Below are 12,420 nucleotides of genomic sequence, written 5' to 3'. Positions count from 1 at the left end.
CGCCGCTGCCCCCGCGCCCCGAGCCGGAGGAGGAGGACCATGAGGAGGACGAGGAGGAGGAGGAGACGACGACCGCCTCTACCTCAGCTCAGCCAGGCCACGCGACGTCGCCGTCCACGCGCCGCTCTGCTCTGCTGCGGCGTGGTCTTGTGCCGGCCCCGAGCCCTAGGGATCCGGCACGACCGCGGCTTCCTCCGGGTCCAAGGCGGCCGGCCAGCGCCGTGTACGCCCTCGACTGCAGGTGAGCCCCTCCCCTCCACTTCCTTCTTCTTCTTCTTCCTCTTGCCCTCAACCTCTGCTCTGAGTCTCGACCGCTGTGCAGGGCCCGTCCATCTCCGGCGAGCTCACCACACCGCGCGAGCTCAACAGCGCTGATAGGCACCACCATGCAGGTGACCCTCCGAATGTCAAAATTTCAACACCGAGAACCTAAGGCATAAGGACCGAGGGAATTTGCGCAGCCTCCTCTTCACGAAGCTACACGAACGATAAAAGTTCCCCGCTGACTTTGCAAACACACGCCTATCAGGGAATAAAGTGAACAGTGCCACCCTCACGAGGATGAGCACGTCCCTGTCTACTTGGAGAAGCTCGATGAAGAGAATGATTGAAAAAGGTGATAGTTATGAGAATATCCAGGCGAAATATCCTTCAATCAGCGAAGATGACTACAAGGAGTTCAAGATCAAGTGCGAGAGCAGCGCAACTGTGGAATATAGTCAATGGGGGAAAGAAATGCGGGAGTTGAACTTAGGGATCCACCAACTCGGTCCCGGCGGTTACAGAGTGGCGGAGCCTATATGGGACAAGGAGGATGCGGAGCGTGCCGAGCAAGGCCTACCGCCCCGCTTCGAGAAATACCGTGACAAGCAGACCAGGAACTTTGTCAGGGCCCGGTACAAGGAGGACCCGGTAACAAATGAGCTTACCACGAATCTGAAGACCAAGGCGCTTGAGCTTGTTCTGGTAAGGAATACACCCCCGCGTAATTAGCTCCATATGGTTGCATTCTAATTAATGAAGCCAAATTTCTAAATGGTTCGCATTCCTTCCACAGGAGACTGAAAGCAGTAGCGCGGGGTCGTCTCAGAGCTCCCCTGCTTGGGATAGCACTCTAAATAGGGTGTTGAACGTAATGAAAAACAAGGATAAGCTCAGTAAGCCGTCGTCAGCTGGTCGTGTGGCCGGCAAAGGCTTGTCCACAAAATGGTCGTCATACTATACCGCTGGTGGGCGAAAGGAGAGAAAGACCAGCTCAGAAAGCCAGTCGCGCAAGGTTCAAGAACTGAAGGCACACGTGGCGTGGATTCCGGAGATTATCCAAGAGCAAGTGCAACAACAACTGGGAACGACGCTCACCGCCATAGTGCCTACCTTGATTCAGGGGCTGACGACGTGGATTGCGGGCGGCCAACAGGGGCCGCCCCCGATTCCCAGCTTCACGGCCAGCAACTCGCACAACGTGCATGCGGCGCCATTGGTGTCTCCGGCGGAGGCGGTATTCGTGTCTCCAGCACCGGCACGGGCATTGGAGCTTAATGCACCCGGCGGGTGTACGCCGGCCGGCACCTCGCCAGCAAGCGGCCCCTCCGTCAGTTGCACGCCCGCCATTGGCAGTGCCTCGACATTAGGCGAGCTCGACGGCATCACGGTAACTAAGCCTCTCGGCCGATGACTTCATCTCCTTGCCTTTGACTGGGCATCCCTGACGCCCTACATGTTTTCACAGGGCGCCGCCGACGTTCCATGCACTCTCCTGCACTTCGTGGGCAGCGAGTTGATCGATGTCGCCAAGGGCAGAATCGTTCAACCGGGCAATCCCGTGTTCCACGGTAATCCGATGCCACCCACACTGTATAGGGTTGAACTGGTTCGAGTGCTGCCAGGCTGCGACGAGTTGTTACCTCCGATTCGACCCGCTGTGGCCGACGAAGATGATGAGATGACTCTCAGCGCCTGCGTAAGCTGGCCCCTGCTTTGGCCGAAGAGCCAGATTCATTTGGGGGCGGGGGACAACACCCCACAGACAAGACCGCCGGTCGTGCCGGCGCCAAGCCATGGCAAGAACGCCGCAACGCTGCCGGACATCCCTATGGCACAGGATCCGGACATGCATATGGCACAGGATCCGGACGACGACGACAACAATGACGTTACATTTACCAACGTCGATAAGTACTTTGCCGAACATGGGTACGGTGACGAATTCTGCGGGCCTCCTTCTCAAGAACCCAACCCTAAAAAAGATGACCGCGATCTAGCTGGTACCACGGAGAAACCTAATTGCAACAGGCGTCGTCTGGCGTTCAGTTCTCAGGAGACGCCTCCAGCTGCCGCCTTCACCGAGCCTCAGATAGTCGAGGTGCGAAATATTATCAGCCCCAACACGCTCAAGAAGGCGGTCTGTGAGCAGAACTCGATCCCATTACAGCAGATCAAGAAGAAGGGACGAAAATGAAAGACTAATAAGGGCGCCGGTGCGAGCCAGCCGGCACCAAGTATGATCCATGCTCAGGACGGGCCACCTTCACCTAAGGATATCTCGAGGAGGGTGCATGTGGCGGGTAGGGCGATGCTACCGACAAATATGCTCAATGCTGCAACCGGTGCTATACGGAGTCTGCATGACAGTGTTCTTTCTTTGGAGAAGCGACGTCTCTCCCAGAATGATGTGGCATACCCGATTTTCAAGGCCAAGGTGCCAGAGGTCAAGGGCTTTGTGGATAGCACCATCAGGGGTATGATCGTCCTCCGGTTTGATGACATCTTTGCTATGTTTAACCTTCATCCGCTGCACTACACCTTCGTTCGGCTGTTTTCGCTGAGTATGGAGATGCGAATCATTCGAGACAAGACCCCGGACATCGTGATAGTCGACCCCTTCTACATGCGTGCCAAGATCTTGGGCAGCGCTGGGGACCGGCAAGTCGCGAGTTCACACCTCGAAGGCGTCATTCTGGCAAACCCAGATAAGGATAACTTCCTCGTGCCTTACTTTCCCGAGTAAGTCATCCCCTCACCGCCCCGTAACATATGATTTCTTAGATTTCAATCGTTTTTTTGCTAACATTCCGTGTTTTTTGCAGTGATACGCATTGCACACTCATCCTCTTAAGCCTGAAATATTCCTTGGCCACGTATTTTGACCCGGACCGTGAGTCGAAGATAGACTACACAAATATGAAGAAAGTTATTGATGATACTCTCCCCGGCTACGCCAGCTGGAGGCACCTTCAAGAGGCCAGTTCGTAGGTACGGCAAGCACGTGTTCACCCACAATACGATGTTCCCCTGCATCAAGCAGCCGCCTGGCGGTCAGAAGGATGCCTACTACGCCCTCCATCACATGCGGGAGATCGTACGGGACCATAATCACCTTCTGCTACCAGATAATCTCAAAGATTGGGCCACAGCTTGTCGGCAATCCAGGACACGGACATCAGACAAGAATTCTTTCGCATCCAGTCGGAGTTTGCGGAAATCATCCATCAAGATGTCCTTCGTACCTCGGGGCAGTTCTACCTCAGATCTCAACCGTCCAACAGTGAGATTGAAACAACGCTACAAATGCAGGCTCACAACGCCCGCGATTTCATGACCACCACGAAAGACGGCGGCTTCATCCATGCTCCGGTCCCCTGAGTCGATCGAGTCGAAAGTAGTGATGCTATCTGAAATGTCGATTGGCTCATGTTGTAATATTAAACTTTAATGAACCTGTATGTCTCTTTGGTTTGGGCAGTCGTTCAACTTATATGTAATCGATGCTATTTATAAGTAGGAGCATGAATCGTGCTGTTATAGTTCTAATATTAAACTTTAATGAACTTGTATATCTCTGTGAATTGCTACTAACATTTTGTTTGGCTAGTGCATAGAGATGCCGTCGTATTTCGTGTACAAGGGTAAGGTTCCCGGAGTCTACGACGACTGGGAGGAGTGTCGGAGACAGGTTCACCGTTTCAGCAGTAACAGTTACAAAGGGTACACCACTAGGGAGGAGGCCAAAGTTAGATACGCGCGGTATCTAGCGGGAGAGAGGAGGGAGCGTTGGAGGAACCGGATGAAGACCAGTTTCATCGCGATTATGCTCATCGTGATGACCGCAGCTCTCTTCTATGTGATGGTAGTTTAGATGATCGATATCGACTTGTAATGTGAAGACAAACTAGCTACTCGCGGTTTTGAGACTTGTAATGTTATAACTTTGTTCAGTATTTGAAATTCGGAGACTAATATGATTAATTGTATTCGGAGACTAATCTTCTATTGTATTCGATAAATCTGTTGTTTATATGTTGTGCTCTCTATATTATGTGCAGTAACATGTTTTGTAACTTGTGCAAATATCAGAAAAGAAAAGAAAATAATCCCTAATCGAGAAATAAGGGAGACGGTCACTCGCAGGCACTCTCAGAGTTTAGCAACTCTCGACCGTCGGATCGTTCCCCTTGATGCGTTTTCGTCCATCCGATCGAGATCTTGAGAAGGCTTGGCCGTTGGATCTGGGGCAAACACTGCTGGAATGAATAGTTTTACTATGTTTCGTGCCACCGTGCGTAATTACGCTGCCCCGCCGAGGGCATTCTCGTCATTTCGCATACAAGGGGTATAAAAGGAGGCCACGCCCATGTTGAAACCCTAGCCGGCTCCTCCTCCCTCCCGCAGCCGCCTCGCTCCCTCCCACGCACCCGCCTCCCTTCCTCTTCCTCTCCCCCACCTCTCCCTCCACCAGACCTCGCCTCCCCGCCCACTTCGCCGCCGCCGCTGCCCCTCAGATGTCGCCGTCGTGGCTCAGCCATCTCCCCGCACGCTTCTCCCCTTCCCCACTCCTCCTCTTCTCCACTGCAGCCGCCGCCGTGCCCCTCCCCTTCTCTACTGCAGCCGACACGGCGCTCGTACGGGGAGGATAGGCGGACAAAAGCGTTCTCCCTCTGTGTGGCCGTCGTGGTGCCCACCCGCCTCGTCACCACCGATGACGACGGCCGGCTCCCGCTCCTCTTCCCGGGCCTCCGGGGCCGAGGAAGGCGGCGAGGGGCCCGCCATGGACCGGTTCGACCCCGGCGCACCGCCATCCCCAAGCACTGCCAGATGCAATTATCTGCAGGTTCATTTCTGTCTCTCTTTCTTTCCTCTTCTTTGACCCCCTCTTGCTGCCAGCTCCTGACTGCGTTCCCTTCTCCTCAAGGTCAGTCATCCGTGTCGGCCTCATGTACCCAGCATGAGATGAAAGATGGATTTAGATAAGGGAGGGAGTAGGAGGAGAAGAGGAAGAAGACACCGTACCACCTCCATGCACCTCCAATTTCTCTATCCTTTTCTTGCAGGTACCCACACTTCTCTCTTCCTCCTGATTAGCCTGATCTCTTATCTCATGTACTCGTCTTCTATCTTTGTTTGTGCATAATCTTTTCTGTACATGTGTACAAGTTGTATGTCTACAAGTTGTTCGATGAAATCAAAGCAAGCTTTTGAGTGATGTTCTATTCTTATTGGTGAATATACTGAACGGATACATTCACTAGAAATGAGGGGCTGTTGATGTTGTGGGCTTGATTGGCTTTGCAGGTTCCAACCAGATTGCTTTGTAGGTATTATGCAAGAATTGTTTTCTTTATTATGAGAAAGCTCAATATTTTTTTGCTGTGAATTACATATGTAAGTGTCATGTGTGATCGTTAGATTGTAGCAGAGATACTATATATAGGGTGTTAATTGTTCAGTTTGCTTGCTTGTAGCTTATCTACACAGTGATGCATTGTTTTTAGTTTTTCTGCTTGCTTAGTTGGCTAATAAGAACATAAGTGTACATGATTGCTGCACTACATGATATCCTATAGTATTGTTGTTCAGTGATATTAATCACAATTTGCAAGAACAAAGATAAATGTTGGTCCCCTTTTAGCTAATAATAGGGACTCACTGATTAGTAGCAAAAAACAGGATCAAGTGTAGGCTTAATTTTCCTTTACAGGTTAAGGATGAGGACTCAATTATTATTATTTTATTATGATTATTGTGTATAGCATGTCCGTTATTCTCATCCTATCTGATTGTTGAACTGCACTTGATCATGGTTGTTCATACTCTTAACTATAATAATTGTTGATCTGTAGGCCCATGTTTGTTGGTGCCACGAAACGGCCGTGCCACCGCTTGTGTGAGCCACAACGGCGCTGCCCGCACGCCTGCCCCAAAATGCTGCCCCGACCCGAGCCGCCGCTGTTCGTCCGGAGAAGCGCGGGAAGAAGAAGATGGGTAAGCTCATCTTGCTCTTCTATCGCCTAGCTTGATTTAGTTCCTCTCCTTTACAAGTTTCACATACTCAGAAAGCTAATGTAGGGACACATATTTCAGAAAATAAGAAATATTAATAGAGCAGAATAAGAGGCTGGTGAAATGATGGTACTCTTCCAATGTTTAATTTTGTGGAGAAATAATGGCTGCAAGAACATCTAATCCAAAGTTTGATCCTGACAGAAAAGGTCGAGCACTCTCCTTAAATCATTAGGCTTTGTGCCTGTTAGTGTTATATTGTCATCACATTTTTAAGACCGAGGCAATAAAAACATGTTTGTTTAACTCGTAGGTAGTAGAGCATGGCAACAGGGAGAGACTCATAGCATTTTGTGAAGTTGCAGCGACACTGGATGGTTTGGCTGGTCCACAACACCGTCTCAGGTAATCTTGATTTTACATGGTGAATGTTCACTGTTGCATCATGATGAACTTGTGCTTGCCCTCCTGAAACAAATTCTTCCTAATAAATTGCAAAAGTCCTAATGAAGAAAAGTTATGTTCGTGTTCTTCTAAAACCATGTATGTATTGATTGGCTTTGCAAGTTCCTCGCAGATTGTGCTTTTCATTCTAGGTGAAAAAAATGATAGAAACAAAGGCTCGGTTTAAATTTGGTGTCCTTTTATATCTTCTAGCCTTTATCATAAATTCTTCTTATCCAATTGTTTTCTAATTTTGTTGGTCAGTCACAAAGCATCTTTCACAGGAACGCCGCCATGGATGCCTCCCTCCCTCTCTCTTCTTCTCCCCTGCTGCTCCTTACCTCTCTCTTCCTCTGCTTTTTTCACAGGAACGCCGCCATGGATGCCTCGACTGGACAGAGCACAGCGCGCCTCATCCTTGCTCCCACACCGCGACGTCTTCTCCTCCTGCAATCGGCCGGGCCGGTGAGTCATCGGGGAACTGCGCCCCTTTTCTTCCTTCTCCTCGCTGCCTTCTCTCTCACACATATCTCTCTCCCAGTGTGGACAACAGCCATGTAGTTTAGGTAATAAGCTTAGTATGAGATAAAATTTAACATGTGATTTCGAATCTATAGTATTTAGGCCTGTAGGTCCTACTTATTTCAGATTATCCTGACTATATGCTTGAATAGGAAATCTACGGTGTCTTAGGCATGTACATGTAGCTCTTTAAGGCTTATCCTAACCATAGATTTATCCTAATCATATGTTTAGATAAAATAGTTCAGGTTCATATCTATGCTCAATTTAAAATTAAATATGGGATGTGCAGGTTAGTCTTCTTTTGATTGCCTTCTTTGTTGTTTTGTGTGCTGCTAATGGATTTTCATGGGTGGACCTATCTTCCAACATTGCTCCTATGTTTTTTTGTAGTGTATGCTGCTTTTTCATAAGTTGTCCTTGAAAAATGGTTAACCTCGTGCATTTACTTTGTAACATTTTCTTGCAGATCGATCAGGTATGGATGAGACTCTCTGGACTACCAAGGCAACCTTTTGATATAATGCATGAACCCAACTTGCCAAAAAGAACCTTTAACTTGAACACATGTTTTTGACAGGAGCAATGAATATGGTTTATGGTTTTGACTAATTAAATTTATATTTTCTCTAGCTGAGTTATCACTTGTGAGGTCACAAGTTTGTTCTGACTTTGTAACTATCGCCAAAAGTTCAGTTTTGATATATCATCTACTGAAATATCATTTTTGTGCACCTGTTTTTGTTACCTCTGTTTCTGAACCAAGTGCATCAATGTGTTTAGTTGGGATTAACATTTTATTCTGGTGCTTAAAATGCCTCTGTTTTTGTTACCTCTGTTTCTGAACAAACTGCACTAGGGTTGAATTAGTTTCTTATTCCATACACTGTGCATCAGGTTCACAAGCATTAGTTCCTTAATCCATACACTGTGCAGAACTTCCTGGGCAGATAATCGTGTAGTTAATGCTTGATGACATATATATTTAGATAGGTGAATTATCAGAGGTTGGTCCAGATATCCAAGGTTAATCTATGCCTACATCTTCCAAAGTTCTTTGGAAAGGATCAATCCTTCAGTTTTTTGGTGTTGTTCTTGGATTTGTACATATGTATGTTTCCATTTTGCTCCATTTACTACTACACAAACCTTGAGCATTTTTTAGATTTTAGATAACTAATGGTTAGTACATATCCTTCCATTCCATGAATTAATTTTAATTTGTCTGGGTTAAGCTCTCTGTGTGTACAAGCTTTACAAAACCAAGACTTAATCCTAGCTAACCTGAAGATGCTAGCTAATCAAGAACAGTCTAAAAATGTTGTGCTTCCTGTAGGTTTATACAGCGTGGCATGGCACACATACTATATTATTGAGCTATCATCTTCTGGTTCTGGATTTATGGTGGCGGCATTATTGACGCTGAAGGAATGGGAGAGAAGGACAAGCTTGCTCTTGTGCTACCGCTAGGTGAGGTGATTGACTCGGGGGTGTCTTTTCTCAAAAAAGACAGGCTCAACCATGAGAGCATGAGATCTTTGCACCTGTATGTCTTATCTATTAGCCACTCTGCTAAATAGTAATTACTAAATAATTGTTTCTGATAAACAGCGATGCCTTTCTTACACAGGTTGTTTGATGCGTTTGTGCTCGTCGGCGGGACAGTGCAAGGCGCAACTCCGACGTGGTTCCTCGCTGGTTGGACGGTGTTTAGGCGCAACCCCAGCGCGCACTGATTATTGCCTCGGCTACAACCTCCCTCGGTGAGCTCCATCTTCCTCCTGTTCCGCTGCTTTGGCTACTATATGTGACATCAAGAAATAAGAGATGGATGTTCCTACAAGCCTCCTCAGAGCTCAGTGATTCTCGGCCGTTGGATCGTTCCCCTTGATGCGTTTTCGTCCATCCGATCGAGATCTGGAGAAGGCTGGGCCGTTGGATCTGGGGCAAACACTGCTAGAATGAATAGTTTCACTCCGTTTAGTGCCACCGTGCGTTATTTTGGTGCCCCGCTGAGGGTATTCTCGTCATTTTGCTTTGTCTGTGGCGGTGGCGTTCGTGCTAGGGCGATGATGATTAACTGTGGCTGAAATAAGTGTGCCTTTGAGCAATTGAGGTACCTGTGGGTATCAAGTTGAATCCTCCTTGTTGTCTCTAGAATCCTTTTTGATCTTGTGATACCTATTGATCTGTCCTTGGATGGTCATTCTTGTTGATTGATAACCAGGGTAGCTCCATTGTATAAACAGATTGATCTGGTGATAAGAGATGATGGGGGTAGGTTATATGATCGAGGAAAGGCGAATCTGAGCCCACTATGCAATGAACATCAAACCCTTTTTATTTGTATTTAAAGGCATTGCTTACTTATGCTCTAGTGTTTGTAGCCGTCTTGTGTAATGATTTATTCTCTCTTATAACTTTATTGCATATAAGTTGTTCTTGATCTTTTATTGTTCTTTGTTGGTCCTTGATTTAGTCTGGTTAGGAACTCTTCTCTTTCTTATGTAAAGATTTCTTCTCTCTCATACCAATGTTTGTCCATGTAGTAACAGATATATATATTTCAAGCATGACATGAATAAACCTGAATGGTCTTTGAGATGAGATGCATGGTTGTACAATATAGGGTACTAAGTTAGAGATCGGCTGTCCCTATGAATGCAAACTATTGTTAGCTATAAACATGTTTGCCTCCTAGAGTGTTTGGCCTAATTAGTTATTGGGTTGATTTTGGTAGTTCTACTTTTTTGCTGCCAACAATATGCAAGTTAATGTTCATGGTGTGCTTTGGCCTTGGGATTCTTTACTGTTTTTATTCTAGATGTGGTGGTCTTATTAGTCAGTATTCAGTGCATATAGTTTGTGCCTGTGTATGCAAACTTTTCTTTCTTTCTTAGAAAGCTGCTATTTTCATTTATTTGGAGAAGACCTCTGAATTTTCATTGCACATGAAACGAGCCGCTGTCACTACCCAGCACATGAGTACTCAATGTGTGTATTTTGAGGTATACGTCTTTAAAAGAAATTCGACTATTTATTATATGGGGAACTATAGTTAGTAGTGTGTAACTGGACTCCTATTTATAGCAGTGGCATAGCTGATACTGGTCTCTAATTTATCATTCCTTCTAGCTCTAAAATACACATGTTTTTTCTATGATGTACTACTCAACTATGCGTGCTAAACAGAGCATGGTGATTACTAATTCCTCATGAGCTTCTTAATATTTGTCTCTGCACCAAGGAGGCAATAAACATGAACCAGATAACTGTATTTTTTCCCTGTTTTCACTGTATGACAGTACATCTCCATTGTGCTTACTTTTACTTTTATTTTCTAGGTCTGCATAAAATCAAGTGACCGTTGTACTCCCAATTCAATTAGCACGTTTCAGTTTGATCCCTACATTTTTTGGCAAATTTATGTTCATGATATCTCCAGTTTACTCCTAATGTCATCCTTTGTGCTTCTCAGATTTGCCAGCTCCATGGAGACATGAAACCCCTCATCATTTTGTCGGACTAAGTGTGGAGTTACTTGTGCAAGTCACACCATCAGCAAACACATAAAGATTCCTGTTGTTGTCTTTGTAGTGGAAGGTACCACCTGGTGGTATGTTGCTATTTTCAGTTTGCTCTGAACAAAGACATGTATAGACTTTAGATTTTAATACCTATCTCTGTCATAAAAAGTAATGTATGGTCCTGTCTTTTATCTTTGGTCGTATGAAAGCACCGAGCTTGATTCTGCCTTATAACCTGATGTCATCTTCAGTCTCATTATGTTTTGCTTCTAACACAATTGGTTGTCTGCACATGCTATACTTGGGTTCCTACCGACAAGTTGTTACATGCTTTGTAAAAATGTTGTGACCGGCACCCTTGCGCCAAGGCGCGAACCCGATCTATGTTTGCTATGCTGCTCTAGGTTTGCATCCTGGTCAGAGTGCGTACTGTAGATGACAGTAAGATTATACTAAATAAGTCTGTAGTTAGGATCATAATATCTAAAAAAAGTAACGATTTTGGCAGCCATGCACAAGTCGACACATCTATAGAAATCTGGAGTTCGCCAAAGCTGGCCATGCTGTCACGGATCGGTTCATGGTCGCATGGGGCATCCTCTGGAGCTTCCTTGAGGTCAGTGTTGTTCCCCATGGTGTATGCCTCTGTTCTTCTTGATACATGCATACCTGATCCCCTGTTTCCTCTGTTTTCTTGGTTGGCTCTTCGGACCAAGACACACATTCTGGAGAGCTCCTTGGTCATCAGTTGGTCCATCGCTTTGTTTTGTTGGTTGGCTTTGCAGGCCAGGACACACCTTCTGGAGAGCTCCTTGGTCAGTCCATCACGAGGTATGTAACTTCACTAAGATCATGCATGGTCCTTATAAGCTAGGGATTACATTAACTGTATTCGAGCCATGAGACACCACTTTTGTTGTTAGAATAATGCAATGCAACGATGATTCTGACATATGGATTTCGTATGAAGGCTTTTCCGTAAACAAATGAACACTGTAAATTTAGTTAATGTTTTGTAGATGATCTTATTGGCCTGTCACGGTGTAATAGCAGATAACACCGACCCAATTTGAGTAAGTTGTAGTGCAGTTGCTTGGTTTGCTGCCTACTACAAGGCGATCGACAACCTTAAGGCCATTTCAGGTTATGTTAAGGAGGGTTCACATTGAAATGTATGATGGCCTGATATTTAATTTTATCATATCTTGGATAAACCATCAGTATAATCTTATGTGCCATAAATTCAGTTTTGTATTTTCTCTACTAATAAGATTGGGTCTACAAGTTTGTGTACTGCATTCTAATTAGTTAGAATTTCCTTGGATTTCATCGCATCTCTTATAGCTCCAACATTTTTTCCGGCCCATGGAAGTTGTAGACAAGTTCTTCTCTACAATTACAGGACCGGCAACTACCGGATTCCTTTTGTGCTGCTAGAAAGGAGGCACATTGTTGCCATGCTCGTGCTCTATGGGTAGAAGCTGCAAATTCTGGAGGTCTTTTTCTATGGTTCATCTCTATCATAATCGAATCCTTCTTTTACTGTTTACATAGACATCTGATGTTCGCCTTCTCTTATATCAGGTATCAGATGAGGGTATTCGAAGAAGACACCACGAATGGCAGCAGACTCTACCGCTTCCATTACAAT

Source organism: Triticum dicoccoides, chromosome 4A (genome assembly GCF_002162155.2).
Source record: "Triticum dicoccoides isolate Atlit2015 ecotype Zavitan chromosome 4A, WEW_v2.0, whole genome shotgun sequence".
In the NCBI taxonomy this organism is placed as follows: domain Eukaryota; kingdom Viridiplantae; phylum Streptophyta; class Magnoliopsida; order Poales; family Poaceae; genus Triticum; species Triticum dicoccoides.
Note: the sequence above shows the minus strand (reverse complement) of the source record.